Source organism: Netta rufina, assembly GCF_964035555.1.
Source record: "Netta rufina genome assembly, chromosome: 2".
Classification (NCBI taxonomy): domain Eukaryota; kingdom Metazoa; phylum Chordata; class Aves; order Anseriformes; family Anatidae; genus Netta; species Netta rufina.
In genome coordinates, this window is record NC_140124.1 from 89,712,215 (window position 1) to 89,731,588 (window position 19,374).

Below are 19,374 nucleotides of genomic sequence, written 5' to 3' on the forward strand. Positions count from 1 at the left end.
TGAGAAAGTAATTTTGCCAGTTTATTGAAGAAAATTATGGGTAGATAAAGGTGAGGAAATAATGACAGAATAACATAGAAGTGACAGCACATATATATTTGGAAAAATCTGATATATTAAATGCTAATATAACTACCGAGAGGTCATGGAGATGGTCAGCTGTCATTTCTAGACCCCTGATTTAAATCAGAGATGGTTCAGAGTTGACTGAAATCTTAACACCTGCTAACAACCTCTATGCTATAAGTGCAGCTCTGAGTATTAGTGGGTAACCACCCAAAAGAGATGTGTGCTCACATACATTCACAGAGCAGCAGGCTGTCTGGTCACCAGCGTCTAAACAGGTCAAGCCGGATACAAGATTACCTTTTTGATGGCTAAACACCATCTCCCAGTCTGGGACTGAGACCTGCATCTGAATGATGTGGAGAAAGAGCAGACTGGCTCTGTTTGACCTCTGGCATTTCCCTTTGGAAGAAGATTTACCAGTGAGGCTACAAAAGACACAAAAGTACCTGCTTTTGCCTGCCCATCACTGCAGGGCCGCATCCTGATGTGCAGCTGAAAGAAGGCAGTGCTTCTTTCTGCAGTCTCCCCCATCCTTATCTCAGTTGCCAGCCCCATTTCACTCTTTCGGCAGTACTACGAACCCCTCAGCTTTCCTAAGTATCTAACTGCCTCTTCCCATGTAATAATTAAGGTAGCAACGTGCAGTTATGGCTGCTGCAACATTTTGTTTCCAAGAGCTTGTTTTCATTTTCTTACAGATATCGTATCTTGAGCCAAAACTTCCCAAGTCTGCTCTATGCCTGAGGGAGAAGACTTTTTTTTTTTCTTTTCTTTTTTTCTCTTTTTTTGTGAAAGCATAGCATTTGATCAAGCAGCCAGGTTTTTAGAACAAAGAGGTGAAATGAAAAAGATGATGTATTTGTTTTATAGCAAAAAGAGTTTCAACTTTATTTGAGCCGTCTTTATAGTTTCAGCTGTAAAGGACCAACTGCAAAACTGTTTGACAGGATGGTAGCTTGTATGGCAGATATTGTAAGGTTTTGAAAATCGTCTTTAGTGACGCACAGCATTTCATGCAGACACTCTGCTGTCTCAGTGTTAGCTCTTTGAGCGATGCCACTGCCTCTCTGAGAGGGCTGCTGACTGTCTCCATCTTCCTGACTCTGCCTTTTTTAATTCTGAAATGCTTCATTTTGAATTCAGACGGCTTTTGTGAGCAAAAGCGGTGATCATACTACCTATCCGCATTCAAAACAAAGGACTGAAAATGGGAAGAAGTCCAAAAACGCCATCTCACAGAATATATTCAAATCCCCCAACACTTTTAAGGTAACATTATCCCAGTGGGTTAGCTATTTACATTTGACACTTTTTGGCTTATTCTCTGCCTAGATGAAACGCTAGCTTGTGATCAGTTATAGTTCTGTCATTTTAGAAAATAAATAAATAAATCAAGCATTAGTTAATAAAAGCAAGCAATGGGTTATTTCCATCATCTCACCTGCAGCATTTCTTCAGCCTAAATGCCTGACACAGCAGCCATCACATTTGTGAGAACTGTCCAAGGATTTACAGCAGTTTATTCTCCAAAAATTAAAATCTGAAGAAATGAAATCTGATTTGGGGACGACAGGTTGGAAAGCATTGCCTGAAGGATTAAATAAATAAATAAATAAATAAATAAAAACAACCCCACCAAAACTCTGGGCAATAAAGTCAGAGCCTTTCAGCTTCGGCTTTTTGTCGGTGACATTTTTCTAATACATGTCTATTTTAATGTTTTAATATTTCTACTGGTCTGGGAGGTATGACTGATTTTGCCATAGTCTGGCATTCCTGACAAAGCAGACTCAGATGCCAGCAATATGGGGAAAGCTTCAAACTCCCAAAGGTGATTTAGAAGCCCAACAGCATTGGGCTTTATAGCCCTGTTGGAAACATGCACTTCTGTTAGCAATATAACACTCAGAAGCACCTCCAGAGTCTTGGGAAAGCCCCGAGGCCACCCTCTTTCATCATGCCTGTCCAAACTGGCTGCTCCCTTCCCTCACACGGTGACACCTGCCCAGCCCAGCTCTGATGCACAAGTGACCCGGCAGTGTTGAGATGAAGGATGAGAAATTCTTAATTGCACTCAATGAACTATTATAACTTTAAATAATTTTTACATCTGCAGCAATATTTTATTAGTGCTGTTGTAAGGAATGTAATTTTAAAAGTAGTTCATGGTTTCTTTTGGGCTTTGCTCTGATTTTAGGGTTGGACTATGTGTTATATCACAAAGGACTAAAAATATTTCCTACCGGAGTTTCTTTAAATCGAGAATGATGAATAGCAATGTCATTTCCTTCCTCTTTACTTGACACTTGTCAGGCTGCATGGAGAATACTGTGTCTGGCCTTGTGCCCTGAGGTACAAGGATTTTGACCTACACAGTGAATTGGGCAAAGGGCCACCAAGACATTTGGGGCAGCAGCACTTGTTGCATTAAAAGATGCTGAGGGAACGAGGTTTGTTTGGCCTTGGGAAGAGAAAAGAAGTTGTTGGGGGCCTACCAGAAGCTTGCCAGTACCTATGAAAAGGTTGTTGAGAAGATGAAGCCAGGCTCTTACTTATTGAGATATGTGGTGGCAGAACAGTACAATGGTCATGAATTGGAGCAGGGGATGTTCATACAGATTATAAGGGAAAACTTTCCACCATGAAGACAGTCAGACTTTGGAGCAGATACCCCAAAAGGCTGTACAATCTCCATCCTTGGAGACCTGTCTGAATAAAAGCCCGGACAGAATTTCAGAAGTGACTGCTTGGACAGGAGGCTGGACTAGAGACCTTCCCTTCCAGCCTATGAGGTAGTGTGATTTTTGTAGGTGGTGTGCACTACAAATTGATAGAAACTGTGACCACTGCATGTGGAAACCATATACAGTGGCTACCTAGAAAGAGCATGAGGACTGGGGGAAGCAGACCCTTCTTTGCTGCACCTCTGAGGGTTTCAAGAAACTACGCATTCAAGCCCTGGTGCTCCTATAGATGGCCTGGGAGAATCTGAATCTCTGATCCTCAGATTCTGTTTTGTAAGGTAGGAACACCCACAAAAAGAAGCAGAAAGCTTTCTGGGATTTTTTTTTTTATCCAGTGCCTCGCCACAGAAAGCCACTTTATCCTCCTTTCCATTTACACAGCCTATTTAGCCTGCACGCTCTTAACAGCGTGGTGTCCCATAGGGAAGTGCAGCTGGGGCTTGTGGATACGACTGCTTTCCTAAGTACTGTTGATATGCTTTATTGCTCTATTTGGAACCGTGGGCCATTTAAAAACACTGTTATTACAGGGAGTCACTTACGCAGTGATCCAGTTCTGCAAAAGGTGTTTCTCCAGCCGTAACAATTCTACATCGAGATGTCTAATGATGCGCACAAATAATTTCTCTGGTTACTAAGCAGTCACAGCACCACACCTGCCTGAAACGGCATACTGAAAAGCCAGAGATTTCCTCTTGATTGACTCATTCCTTTCACGCCTGCTTTCAGAGAGGAAGCAGAAACATCAGAGACTTCTCTGCTTAAATTGGAAAAGTTATTTTCAGCATGACTACTCTGCCATAGTAGAAAGTGGAGGTGGCGTTGCTCAGGGCTCAGAGGCTTAGCTCTTCCATATGCCCCTCTGCCAGATGGGATTCAAATGCTTTATCACCCTGGCCACTAAACCAGGTTTTCAATCCTGTTTTACCTGCATGCAGAGTCACCAGCTGAGTGCCCGGACAGCCTGGGACAGCGGTGCCAGGCTCTGACCAAACACACCCAGGGGGCATCCAGGTGAGGGCTGACAGACCCAGGCACCACAGGCAGATGGGTCTCATCAGCAAAACCTCTGCAATGGCAAGGGGAGGCTCTGACACGTTTTCCTGACATTTGCTGTATCTTTATATATTTGAAATATCAGAAGGAGGAAAGAATAATAGCAGCCTGTCCTTTCCCTCTGCTGGCAGAAAGAAGAGAAATATCATAGCCTGGTGCTCATCCTGAGCCTGCAGAGCTGGATGCCTCGTACTTCTCTCATGAAAGGACATGTAACTAAAAACAGCCGTATGGATTTTTTTCCTCTTTTTTTTTTTCTTTTTTTTTTTTTTTTTTTTTTCAATTTACCTCCTTTAGCAGGCTCTTTTCTGTGCAATTGTTTAGATTAGAACAAATGTTTACAGCCCAGATATAAACTCTTGACAACAGGGTTTTATAACGAGTAGACCTGACAGACTTCTAACTATTGACTCTCACGTTAAAAAAATAGATTGAGATTTCCAGCAGAATAATTATACACATGTACAGTCAGTGATTACTGAGCTTTTTGAGGAAAGCTAAAACCACTGAATCATAGCATGCGACTTTCATACCAAGGGCAACAATCACAGCGTTGGGAATTTGTAGACTTGCATAAAAACAAAAGGCTAAAATCTGCACTCTTTTTACAGTCTGTGCAAGCCATCAATTTCTCTGAAGTGACATGGGGTGTAAGTCAGGTGGGATTTATCCCTCACGGTTTTATATTACTTTTACTCTTACATCACCTCCAAATTATGAGGCTGCCACTTGGTCTGGCTGCCCCTTCACAAATAAGCCTGTTCGCATAAAATAATCACTCACCTTCTGTGCTCTTCCTCTCTCAAACTCCAAAAACACCCAAAACATTCTCACAAGGCTTGAAAAGGACACTTTGGCTGGCTGGGATTTTTGCTGCTTACAGCCCCAGCCCCTTAATGTGTCTGTAAAACAACAAAGGAAAAAGGACAGGGGAGTGGGCAGCCTGCCCCCAAGTACTGAAACCATCAGGAGCTTCTGTGATTTCTCATTCATAGTGGACAGGAAGGAGGAATAGGGAAGCAGTGTAGGAAAGGTCACTCTCAAGTTACTTCAAACCCAGCTGAAACTCTGATCTGCCAGATGTCTTACGAGCAAGTTGGTTTTTTCGTGAGACTCCGTCTCAATTTCCACACCAAAGAGGTTCAGATAAGCTTACGCCTCTGTCTGAACCTCTGAACCTTTTGAAGTTTGCCATTACTGTCATTTTCCCTGCATACTGCTGGTTCCTCTCACGCTGACTGAGCTCTTGCAGAACTACCCAGCCCTGATAACCATGAAGGAAATGATAGGAAACACGTCTCAAAAAATAGAAGCAGAAGTAGTGTTTTCACAAATTACAGGCTGGTGCATAGAGAAATATGGCCAGTGACTCCGGGGCAATCCTAACACAGGATGTTTGGTAAATACAAATCTGAGCATGCATTACTAAGCCCACAAAACTACAGTGCAAAGCCAACACGGCCATTTGCTTGTGTTATTTTATACCTCTGCTCTCACTGTGTTGTAGTGCTCAGCCATCTAATCTGCAATGACAGAAGGACGGTCTGGAAGCAGAAGGATGTGGGCCTTGAGGTCAGAAAAAGGGCTGTCTGCTTCTGGCTCTGTCACCAGCTGCCTGCAGCTCCAGGCAGATCTCCTTGCCTCTCCTTGTCCTACCTGGAGGCAGAGGAGTTGGAGGACCTCTCTCCTTCACAGGTCATGGTGAGGCTTCGCTCATCAACAGGTGTGAAGAAACCACGACCTTGCCTTGAAGACATCTCTGTGAATGGTTGCTGGAGTCTGTTTTGAGATATGTGGAAGTGTGTTATTTTTTGGTGATCTTGCCCATTTGGGAATTCGTGAAGCCCCTTTTTACCCCCGTAAATCTGGAAGTATGGGATGGGTAGGATCACCACCTTGTCATTTGGGTTTGTAGATGGCAGGGGCAGTGAGGGCAGGGGTGACGTTTTAAATTTCACTAATAGCATAGGTAGTTGGACTACTGCCTGCAAACTGGAGGCACATTTCCCGGTGGTGCCTTTTTCTGTGGCCAGGAGCACAACAGCTTTTTGTTATCGCTGATGGTATGCTGTTGCAGCTGCGGTAATTGAAAAGGATTGCTCCCTCCAGGAAACACCAAGCAGCTGGGCTTTTACCAGCAGGTAGGGCTAGACGACGGAGGAGTTACTGAGAAAAAAAAAAAAAAAAAACACACATGCAAAATAAGGGTAAATACGGTTGAAAGTACCCACCTGAAGTGTGACCTCATTGCTTTCAGCATTACAACCACCACAGTAACACAACAGGTGGTGATGGCTATTTACCTGCAAGCAGGCAGTGGTTTTCCTTCCAGAGGAGCAGTGCTTGCCCTTGCCTTCAGAGCTCTGCCTTCGGGCTGACCAGTTTGGCCACCACAGTTTGATTGCCATAGGATTTTCCCCAAAAGGTCCCCCCAAGCATGCTGTAAAATTAGCTGTGCATTGTGAGCAAAACTTGCATGACTGGAAGGCAAAAGACAAATCTGCTTCTGACTTCTCTATGGCTAGGACAAATTTGGGCAGTGTTGTGTTGGTAATAATTTTCTTTTTAAAAGATTTTTATGTTCTTTTTGTGTTCTTTTACTGCATTCTCCCAGACCGGTCCTATGTAATTTCTCACTTTGTAGAAAAAGCTGTGAGTTTTCTTCAGCTTTCTGCCAATATCTACATAAAACCTCCGGATTAATAAAGTGATGTGGGCCAAGCACCAAAATGTGAGCTCTTGAAACTTTATTTTGTTGTTACTGATTGGAAGCACTGTTACTGCTGAGAGGCATCCAAAACCTGCTGGATGCTGGACAGTCAGAAACAAAAGCACAGCTCCAGCCCCACGTGAGCATGGTCTGGGACGCTGTGCAACATCCAGCCAGCTGGGAAGAGACTTAGAAGTGGGTTTTGATGAACGACTTGTGCCTCTCTGGGCCCTACAGCTGAAGACTATACTCAGACATCGACTACATATCTCAGGCTATCCCTCTTAAAAAATTATCCTCCTGGTGATGTTTGGACCAAAGAAACAGCAGAGAATAATTACAATTCTGCAATCCTTTTTCTTAATGTCCACAATATTTCACAAGATCTCAGAAGAGGCCTTGGATGCTAAATTCCCATTTCCTTAACAAAGGCTGGTGCAGGAACTCATTGGTGGAGCAATGATGAAAGCAAGCAGGTCGTTTCATCATTTTGACTTCCAAAACAGCAATAACAAAGCTCTGGGCTTCTGTTTCATGGCATTTTCAAATGAACAGCACTTGTTTCGCAGCCACTAAACTAGGGATTTGCTGCCTCATGCTGCTCTGGAAACTCACCAAGAGGTTGAGAACCAGTCTGGGTTTTTTCTTCCTCTCACATCTTTACCAGTAATAAATGTTTTACAGGCCAGATTTTGGAGTGCTGCTTCCTTGCAAGCACCCCACCTGTTACTCATATGCAAGCCCACTTCCTCCATAACACAAATGGGGGATCTCTGATGTTAACAGGAACAAGCAGCAGCAAAGGTTATTTTAATTACCAGAGGTGGAGCACATTTGGATGACAGATCCGAAGTCTTCTGATCTCAGTGGAAGTCTTTTTCCACTGACCTAAGCAGGCTTTTGATCAGATCCCCGGTTAAGGAAAGTGATGTTGCTGCTGCTTAGCACTGCAGGCTGGTGGACCGCTGCGTTTCTCTCTTGTCCCGGAGTTGGCTGGCTGACCAGCCTGGACAAAAACACTGGCTTCTCGCCTACTCCGGTCATGCTGCCTTTTACATCCCCTCTCAATTTTCCCTGCTGCTGTTCCTGGTTGCCCTACACTGTTCTCGCTAACTCCCAGGAGGGGAGATTGATGTTTTACAGGGGAGCAATGAAGCCGAATGGCTGAGACGGAAAAAGAAATCCCTGGATCTCAGAGCTGTGCAGTGCCACTGCAATGTACAGTCAAGATGAGAGCAGTGAAGGATTTATAAAAATGGAAATAGCTTTAAAGGGCCCGCCAGAATGAAATTGCTCATGAATCATGAGGGACCAACTCTCTAAGTGTCAGGGATAGTTTCTCCACCCAGTAAGAGATCCCCATCCTCCCCAGGAAGTCTGCAGGAGACCATTTCTGTAAATTGCAATTGGAAAGCCTGCCACCTGATGTGACTCTGGAGGGCAAAAGCAGCATTACTTCAATGCAGTCCCAGCATGAAAAAGTTAATAAAATGTATGTCACTGAGAAACCAATTGTACCTGCAGGGTAAGAAAAGGTCACACATGAATGCATGAAAACTGGGCATGCTGCATAAACTGTTGATTGAAATCTCCTTTCCACTCATATGTGAATACATTGAGCATAAACAGTATCAACACACAAAGAGAAATGATTCTGTCTATTTTTCAGATTAATAAGCTTTGCCTGGATTTTCTCTCATTTTTGTCTTCCTGCAGTACACTGGCTACTTAGATTTTAGGCAAGTCAGAGACTCTTTCCCTTTCCTCTATATATCCAAAACACTGAGATAATTTTTTTTTGAAGAAGAAGAAGAGATAAAGTAATGGAAGCTACTGGATTCCTTTCTCACCATGTGAAATCCTGGAAGAATTTGTCCTCTGAATTTCAAAACCAATACTATTTGGTTCCAGCAGTTGGATCAGCCTGTGCTGTACATGCTCACAAGCAAAACCACAGCTCACATTGGCTTCATTAGGTGAGGTCCTATAGACCCACACCAAACACTTTATGGTCTTACAAATGACGATTTCTTAAGCACAGCCTGCCATGCCTGCTGTTATATTATCTTTATGAAGAAGAAAGATGTATATGGATGTAATGAAGAGAAAATGAACTATTTGTTAGGCCCATAAATGAAGTAGGAAATTAGTCTGTCTAGAGCAGCATGTTGGGTGCCGGTGTTCTATTATCTGACTTCCTGTAGCACTGGGAGAGACAGTGTGTTTTAATTAAGGATTTATATAGATTTCATTGAAAAAAATTTTATGGGACCAAATTCTGTTCCTTTTGCTTATATCAAAACCGAGGGGTTTTGCAGAATTTCCTTTTAAAAGCAGTATGTGGAAAAGCTATGCTTAAAATATGCAGGCATACACTTTTCCACATTTTCAAATGATAATTCAGTCATTCTGTTGTGTCATCCTGTTTTGAAAGAATTTGTTGTCTAATTTTTTAAACAAATTTCATGTTGTGTAATATAGTAGATAACACATAGTGAGAAACACATCCATAGCAGTCTGATGTACCCTTTACAGGTTTCACACATTATACTGAGCAATATAATGCAATATGAAAAGTCAGATTTGAAAGGCAATAGATCTAACTACCTTTAAAACACTCGTTTCTGCAGGGAATTTAAACATCTTTTAATATAGATTCTCATTCACGAGAGTGATGTTCTTCAGCAGGTGAAAGGTTCATCTTCCTCACAGCTTAGATTCAAATCAAATGAAAAATGAAGAACAGCGGGTCAGGAAAACTGCTTAAAAAGACAAGAAACAAAGAGAACACATTTTTACCTTGACATTGACAAAGCTAAGAAGGGACAGAAAAGGTTACTGGATAGATAGCGTGCACTTGCATAAGGATATGTGTGCACACACGTACCTATGCAGTACAGAATAACCTGTGTTTGGTCTCCATATATTTTCTCCCTGACTCCACTTTGCTAGTTGATGAAGTGGCACACATGAAGACAAAGTGCTTTTCATCCAAAGCTTGCAATTGCAATAAACAGGTATACGAAAGAAGCATTGTTGCCTGGTGGAAAGCAGATTCAGAGAGATAAAGCCAATGTAGTCAGTGAAGTCTGTTTAATCCCACAAGAGCTGCATAACTAAACATATTTGTATATTTCACCCTAAACAACAGTTCTAAGGACTCACAGAAAGCCTATGTCTGAGGAACATATCTAAAACAGATTTTTTAGTATCCTAACTGAGTGTTTTACCCTTAAAAATCATTGTTTCTTCCCTGCCTGTACAAGACTTTGCTGTTCGGGTGTTGTTCACTGCCTTATGTTCCAGTGTGATAACAGGTCATAACAGTATGCATGGTATTCTAAGCTGCTCTCAAATAACAAAATTATCAAAACCCAAATAATTGTCACTACGACAGCTTGCTTCAATAGCCATAACTGTAGGAACAAAAGAAATCCTCTTTCATTTCTTATTAAATACTTTGAAAGTATTAGAAAAATGTCCTGACTTTCTTTATTTATCCTGATACATTAATAAAGCAGAGAATTTAAGGGAACTGAAAAGCTTTGAAGAAATGCCTTTCAATCCCAAACCAGAAAAGATTACTGTGGGTAAGCCTAAACTCTTTACAAAAAAAAAAAAAAGTAATTTAAAATGACCGGAGAAGAGTCAATGTCCACTCTTATGGGCTGCATCATTCACAGAGCGTGAAGCAACTGCTGAATACAACAAAGTTGTTAAGGAACAGATTTTGCTCAGGGTAAGGTCTTTATCTGAAGTGGCAGAAGAGAAATGTGCAAATACCTGCAAAGCATATAAAGATAGTACAAGACCAACTGGCCCTAAAATATTCCTCCTTCTAAGGTAGGTGTCATGTTATTTGAAGGTTGTCCCACTTTCAGCTAACAGCGAAAACCCTAATTCCTTTAACAGAAGAATTAATTAAGCTCCAAGTGTGAGGTGAGTTTTCACTAATCACTCTGCAACCACTAACTTCTCTTGAACCACCTTACTAGTATGTGAAAAGGTTGTTAGATGTTTCTTAAGTCAAAATTGCTTAAATTGGCTTCACAGCATTGACAAGACCTTCGTGAAGTCTCTTTTTGCTAAAGCACACAGTTATTTCCCATTGAATTAGTGCCAAGAGTGCATGGAGCTCTGTCGAGACAAATTAAACAGGGAAAGAGGAAAGCCTTGGCCCTTTCAAAATCAATTGAAGCACTTGCCCAGGCATCTGTGTCCAGGATGGTCTTTGACCAAGAAAGCTGCAATTGAAAGTTATATTTGTCCTCTATCAAACTTATTGGAAAAAGAAAGTCTTTCCCAAGGCAATTATTTTGCTCTGAAAAGCATTATTAAATGCATAGCTGAATTTTCCCAGGATGACTGGAGACCAGATGCAAAGCTGCTTCTCGGTCATGGTATCACCCGGTTATAATTTCTGTTTGGAAATCTTCACATGCCTGAGGAAGAAATTTTATTGTTGCAGCAGTTACATGGGTGAGCTCCTCACACTTTGTGCTCAGACCTCAGGATGCTCTGCAATGGCTTGGTCCAGGTATTACCCTGGCCCTGGCACTTGCCCCAGCCTCGACCAAGGGCACCTCCTGTCCTTCCTGAGGAGGAAAGTCTTTTCCAGTCACGTTCCCATGACTGTTGCAGGAAAACTTTTCCCTCAAAACCAACAGAGTTGTCTTTGCTGAGAAACTATTTCTGTTTCAAGGAGTTGAGTCAAACTGCATAAAAGGAGGATAGAAATGTACACAAAAGTATCCTGGCTGTAAGAATGATTAACTGGTGTTCGGGAGGGACAGTGCAGCTTATCTCCATTCACTGGTGATTCATGCTAATGATTTCAGCTCTGTAGGAACAGGCTATGGCAATATACAAAGACATTTCAACCCACATCAGTGTTAATAGGGGAAGAAGGAAGAAAATTATTCTAGCTTCTAGCAAAGCCCCAATTAAAATTAGACATTAAAGTAATGCTAACTTAGCCATTTAATCAAAATTCTGTGTACACAGTTAATATGTAAGCTTGCTTCACTCAACTGAATTTAAGAAGCAAGAAAAATCCTTAGAAAGCTTCATATTTAGAGATTTTTCATCTATTGGTGAAAATATCATAAAATTGCAAGGCAGGGGGCAGCATCTCCAAAATCCATCCCAATACCTGACTGCTCTTTCTGAGAAGAAATGTCTCCTCATTTCCAACCTGAACCTCCCCCGGCGCAACTTGAGGAGTCACATAAGAAACTATTCTGGAAGGCTGAGATCATCCAATCATCCAAGCTATGTATCTTGTAAGTGTAAACAAAATTCAAGGAAATTTGAATATCAAATGCATCCAGTGACTTGTTTTTTAACACCCACCTATAGCTTGAGACTCTTACGTCTTATTTTTCTTACACATAAAAATATCAATGAAAACAGAAAACTTAGAAATTATTTCAAGCACCCTTGGAGCTGAGACATTTTCCTTTTTGCAAAAAACAGCTCAAGAATATCTACATCCTATGGTACCTCAAAATTCCCTTTGAAATTCTGCTTGATGGTTGCATGTCCTGTTCAATTTGATAGCACTTTTCTTGATCAAATAATTTACAGAAATTATTAGCAAAATATTTCAAACAACAACAAAATTAGTCATAATCTATTAGAAAACAAACTGGTAAAGAGAAAATAGAAGAGAACTTAATTGAATAAATTATTCATTACAATTTATTCAGTCAGTTTTGATTTAAATGCTTGCTAATCTTTTGAAGGTTCATGTAGTACAATCTTACTGTAGCCCTGGTCATATATATGAAGTGTGATTTTTCTTCAGAAAAGCTGCATTCTTAGATTTTCCATGTAATGAAAAGCTGGGGGAAAAAATGGTTTGGAGCCATCAGAACATTTTGTTTTGCTAATCACTTTCTCCAGTAAGAAAATAATCACTTGTTTCAATAGTGTGAAACATTTCAGTACGAAATACTAATGTAACACAATAATATAATGCAGTACCACAGAAAACAGATGTATAATAAATGCAACAGATTTTCTCAAACCCAAAATTTTATCAAAACAGATAACTGTTCTGTGAAAGATTTAGACAGGCAGAGCTGCTTCCTGACCTTTCTGGGCCATGCAGAAGCTCATGTTTTCTTTCCACCTCCATACTGTATGCCAAGGAGCCACTAGCTGGCATTAATGAGCACTCACCTCCTGGAAAACACAAATTATCATTTCGAAACTTTTCAGTGTGAAGCTTTGTCATGAAATCTCTCCAGCTCCACAGGCACCCTAGAAAACGGTGTCGGTGTTGCTGGAGAGCTGTGGGAACAGTCAAACATCATGTTTCTGTAAGGGCTGCCTGACACCGAGATATGGATATCTTAGTTGTGGGTCCGTTACCATGGCACCATCTTGCAACAAAAAGACAAGGGTTAAGGTAAAAAATAAAGGAAAACGGGACTTACACAGATATAAATACAGATCAGGTATGTCAAAGCCCCCAAACTGTTATAAGAAAGAGCACAAAAACCAGTTTGCATGTCCACCTGGGATTTTAACGAGCTGTGAGGGGGCTCACTCTCTGCTTTGCTTTGTTAACAAGCTGTCCAAACTCCTGTAAAGGCTCTCCTCAAGGACTCAGCTCTTAAGCACAGCATCCTTCCCCGAGGAAGCTCCTGATCTGGGGATATACGTTCCCTGTCCACATAAACTTTCTCTCAGCTGTAGTCACAGTCAGACCTCCTCCCTCTGATTTTCTGCAGTCTATAACTCGTGCAAGATGCTAGCTTTAACTCTCCTTCCAGAGGTTTATTGTCTGCCCTCACCTAAAAAAGAGCAATGCTCTTGCCTCTCCTGTCTGCCGGTGTCAAATCACCGCCTATCAAAGTGACGAAAGGCTCAACCACTTGCCTGCATGCCATGGGTTGATGGGGAGGTTAAACACTGCCTTCAACCCATGAAGGCCGTGCTCCAAACCAGTGTCCAGCCCCTCTCTCCACTGGCATGCTTCATGTGTATTTGAGCTCTCATGTGCATATTGTAAAATTAGGACCTAACAGTGTCCTAATTTGAAAGCTCACTCATGCCATTCAGTTAATTACAATGGCTAATTTATATCTTTTATTGTCCTGCAAACTTGGAACTTCAGTTTCAGTGAGAGCGGAGTGACAGCTGATGCAAAACACGCTCCTGCAAATAAACACAGGTTGCGGCAAACGGAGAAAGGATGTTCAACAGCAACCATCAGTCTCAGTTAGGATATTGGGGGGAAAAATTGCAGCGCATTAAGGAAGCAATAACACTCAACGGGGTGTGCATTCGTCAGTCACTATGCATGCACGGGGAGCGTGCCGAAGCACTGAGAGCAGCCAGCCGTGCAAGCTTAGGTAACAATTGCCTTGGTGCGGTGCGCCGGGCCCCACTGATGGATAACACAAACCAGCCACGAGCTCAGCTCTTGCAGAGGCTGAGCACCACCACCACGGATTCACCAGGCGAGCCTGGGCAAGGCACGCACCTCCTCTGGGGTCCTATTTTCCTGCAGGGTGAAACGGATTATAGTGGCTGGCTTTCCCAGGGGAGCCACTTGTTCTGTGCTAGCAAAGAGCGGCAGTGTTTCTGCTGTTACTTGCCGTAAAATAAGGCTAATCTGTCCCTGCAGAGGATGAGAGGGGAACTCCTTGTTAGTGTGAGTGAGTAGCCGCAGGGCTGCAAGGAAGGAGGAGGAGCACTCTCCATTTCCTGAGTGGGGTTAATGCCCAGCACCAGAAGGGACCTTGCAAAGACCAGGAGACGGAGCAAGCCACTGATACCCACCCAAGGCTCCCACTATGGCTGATCTCCCCTGTACTTCCCTATGATCCTGCCTCTTTTGGTCATCCCTAGAGGCTGGCTCCACAACCAGATGGCACCCACGGATGTGAGCTGCTCTGCTCCACAGCAAGGACCACCCTGCAGCTATACGGAAGACATCCCAAATCCTGCCAGCCCTCCCCATGGCCCAGTCCCTGCCAAACACCCTCACCCCTGACCTCAGAATTCCCATTCAGAAATATTATCACCATTGAAATACATTCTTTCTGAGGTGTGCTCCTGTTGTATTTTCAGCTGTGCTTGTTTAAGGAGCAACAGCATTTATTAAGCGCTGTGTTTTCTCTTTTTTAAGTAACAACAACAACAAAAAAGTTCTTCCTAAAGGAAGAATAAAATCAGCAAGGCACACCTCAGGGAATTGGGCAGGCAATCCACAAACTGCCTTCAAATGCTCGGCATTATTATTTCTCACACTCATGAAGGACGTGCACATTATGCATAAAGCCCCTTGCTTCATACAGTGAAAACAAGGAAACAAACAAACAACAACAAGAAACGAGCAAGTTCCTGGGCTGCTTTTCATGCATTTCCCATCCACATGTTTCATTGCTGACCGTATGTATGCACAGCACATACACAAAGAATAGCAACTGCTACATATGGTGCCTACTGCTGTTAAGAGCCTGTCACACTGCACTTCTGAGTGTTTCAAACAGGGAAGGCTCATTTGAAAAGATTTTGTAAACCACTCAGACTCTCATTTTGGAGGGAATGGATAGGAGAGGGTTACGGAGCAGCCTTAATATTTTATGCATATGAAGATAAGTTCCTTTCCTTTCCCTGTCTCCCTTCCAGTTGACATCTCAGCAGCTACTTGAGAGCACAAATTGACCAGCAATCTGCATCTGCCAAATACTCTTCTTTTTAAACTGTACTCATCATCCATCCCTCCTCTTCTCCCTCTGCACTTCAGTAATTAATTCAGTATATCCCTTGGCATAAAACACATTTCTTTTCCTTAAGCTGAAGGTAAGCAAGCATCTTGAACCATGGAGAAGAAACTCCTCCTTCTACTAACAGCGTAGAACAAGTAGATCTAACACACAACATTTGATATGAACTCAGACATAGGTATTGTAATTACTGGAGCACTAGGTCAGAATTTTAAAGTGCAATCTCCATGTGCACATTTATCTCATTGCTCTACTCCATCTCCTTATAACCCAGCCTTTCAATCTGTTTTGACCCTGTTTTTGCCACTGCCCAATTTCCCACCTGCTCTTTTCTGAGGTTGAACACAGCCCCAGAAATTCTTTCACCAGTTCATGACCAGGCGGAGCGACTTGTGCTACAGCCAGGTCCACACATCACAAAACAGTCATCCCAACAGAGAGAGCTGGCAGCCCCCTAACCCCTGCAAACCCCTCTGGACATAGCACCCACATTCTAGAGCTGGCATCAGGATCAGGCCCGAAGTGCTTCTCCCGCTCTTACTTCCACATTACACTCCAGCAGATTTCCCACTCTCCATCTGTGCAGAAGGAAAATGACAAACAATTGAGGCAGAGGGTGAATAGAGCAAGTCTGCTTTATTTTTAAACAGGCGTAGCTATTGCCTTTTTGTTAAAATATATAAATATATGCAAGTGGTGTGAATTAGAAGCCTCTGCAGAGTCAGCACATATTATGCAGGGAAGCTAATCTCATCATAGCTAAGCAGAAAATATCCTGTCATTATAAGCCTGATCTTGTCTCCCTGTCACTGTTTAGCTTTGCAAAAGCCAAATCAGCCTCCTTGAATTTCCACTGGCCAGGTTTGATGGAACGTGTAATTTTCTCAGAAAGCTTGAAGGCAAATGGGACAAACCATCTGGTAGAGGTGAGCATTTGGCGGTGTGGGTTTTCTGGTCATCTTCAGATGCATTAGCATGCTATTCTCTCTTCTCGTTGGATACCTAGCACCTTTCCAAAGAACCGGCAAAGAAACTGGTGCCGTGTTCTACAAAGAGATTTTGACTTGGCCCAAACGTATCAAATTCTGCCCAGGAAAGCACAAGCGCTGTTTTGCTTCTGACTGTGTTGCAGACTTCACATGTGCAAAATGCACACTTCCTGTGTGTGTTTGAACACATTGCCCCAGTACAAACTTTAGAAACATCCCACTGAAGCAGACAGGCATGCAGCAGGGAGCCAGTGACAAGGGATGTCACTAGAAGTCTACCTAGGAGGGTGAGTGTGATCAGATGGTCCATAACTGGTCACCACTTCCACCTGGTTAGCTATTGTGACCTACTCACACTGTGTATATGGGTGGTTTGGGTTAGGCTGAATTCAAGGTGATGATTTTGATGCAGAGACAGGCATTTACAGTGATGTTAGTCATATCTGGGTCAGCAGCCTCTAAAAGACTCTGCAACCCCAGTCCATGCAGAACTTCAGAGGATGAGGCTGATGTTGTTGGAACAGGAGAGGGAAAGTGACATGAAGGGACGAAGCAGACCCATGCAGTGATACAACTCAGTCTCCTTTCCTGTATGTACGAACCAGCATGACACCTTTATCTCCTTCAGATTTGGATACAGTTCAGGTTTCCTTTGCTGCAGTTCAGGCTCTCACTTTCTGCTTCTGCGTGCAATAAAACACAATGTTCTACTACTCTGTGAGCTTTTTAAATTACTTCACACATGGTTTTGAATGCCTGACAGATTTTTATTAAATATAAATGTTTTATATGAAATAACTATATGTTGTTGTTTCTTTGTGAATCAGTTGGCTATGAGCACAACTTAAACCCAAGGTTTGAATCATAGCTTCAATTTTGTGTAAGGATTCCTTCAAAGCCTCTGACAAAGTATTTCAGTTTACAGTCCACCAAAGGGTTAAGCTGAAGGACGAGAGAAGTAATATAATTTTAATTGTGCATATTTTTCCCAGTTATTCGAGGAGCTTCTGGCTCAAATTCTCATGACAATTGTATAATGCTGAATCCATCCACTGGGATTCCCAAAGGAAATGCTTAACCCTTTTGCTTTCTTGAAGTTTAACAATTAATTCTATTTCTCTCAGCAAGAGGAGGCAGCTTACCCAAATGGCCAGTCCTGAAGCAAACACTGACGTAGGTACTGTACTGTACGTGCTCTGTGCTTTCAATTTCCTTGACTGGGCCACATAGGAATAGGCAAACTGGTTCAGGTAAAATTAGAATTGACCCAAACCTTGCCACTTAAATAGGTCTTTGAGACATTAGGGCCTCTTTGCCACTGCTTTGAAGGGCAAATTCAGGGGCTTGTATTTTAGTTACTCTCCCCATGAAGTCACTATGGGAAGGGTGGAATTAGACCCTAGGTTGTTTGTTTTCCCCAGCAGTGGCTGCCTGCTAATTGCAACTGTTGAATGCATGCATATTCATTACACCATGGAGCTTGGGAAGCTGCACAGTCTGCAGCTAATGTGCTGAATCAGATAGTAAATCAGACTGATTAAGATACAACACTCAGGCTTAAAAGACACACTAATCACCCAGCCTTGTCTTTGGAGTTGACTTTCAAATCGCACCCACAGCAGGGATGCTGCAGAGCAGAGGTGGGGCTGAAGGCTGCCTCCAGCAGCAGTGGGGCAGGCAGGGTTATCGATATTATGAGATTTGGGGAGCATTGGCACGCATAGGTGTGCTGAGACCTGTTGCTGCTCCCCTCGCCCCTGTTCTGTGCAGCAGCAGAAGGCATGCATGAAGCCTCTCCGCTGTGTGCCAGCATGACACGGCTTTTTTTCATTTTAATAGGCTTTCCTGTGCCTGGCTCTCAGGTATGCCACGGGAATAAACAGTCTCAAGAGATGGCTGTGGAGCATACTCATTGTTTTATTGCAGAGCACCTCTGGAACAATACCTGCATTCGGGGTTAGCCATTTCATGCCTCTCCATCCTGTAGCAAAGGAGCCCTTCCTTACAAAAGTACTTCTGAATCTGCCTGGAAGCCAAGCGTGGGAGAAGAACGAGACCTCTGCAAATGTGTTCAGTGAGTTAAGTTGTTTGTTTTGTGATAAATAGCATGCTATGCTGATACCTTCAAGTGTTTGACATTCATGATTCACAATTTAAAGCCTAAAGCACGTAGTGGTGTTTATTTCATGATTTAACCTTCTGAAATGACTTTTGCTTGTGCTCCAGACTCATTTAGTTTGACAGTTATGTGAATTCCAGCCATTGGGCTGAAATTGCCATCCCGGTTTGCATGAGCAATACCTCCCCAACGCACAGCAACGACCTCTGAAAAAGGTGCACGCACATAGAAAATGCACACTCTTGTTTCAAAGGCTGCCAAACATTTGCAAATCCATCTCATTTCTGCCTGGGTCATTCTCAGTCTTCTCCATGCAGAAACGAGAGAGGTGGACTGAAATCTTCCAACCCTTCCAGTCTCTCTGGCTTTATCCCCATCACCGGTAACAAACACAAAAGCAATGGACTCTGTAAAGTAGGATTAGAAGGAGTCAGAGGGACTTCCCCCTCCTGCCATAAGTTTCCTCCAACCTGACAGCTTTGCTTTACCTTCCTCTAGCTCCTCCCTCCACACAAATATTGAGCATGAGTGCATTTGCTGTGTTTGCACCAGGGACGCATGCCAGCACAAATGCAGTGGCAGAGCCCAGTTCAAGGAGAGATCTTGAAAGCACCATCACAAGCACTACAAATAATATTAATTAAACCCTAGATTAGAAGAATGTGCACTTTGAGAGGAACTCAGACCTCACTGTGTGTGTTAAGCTCTCTCTTCATCCTATTTCTGACACCAAACTGCAGTCTTAGCCATCCTAAAAACCCACAAGAATTCAGAGCTGTACCCTTGCATCTCAAGCCTGTGTCTAGCAAGTATGCTTCTGAAATACATCATCTTCCATCAAATAGTCACCACGTTCACTGCTCGTTTTCACTCAAATTACCCGTAGTGTTGGGCTGGGAATACAGAGATGCAAGTTTAAAAAAAAAAATAAATTAAACAAGTCAAC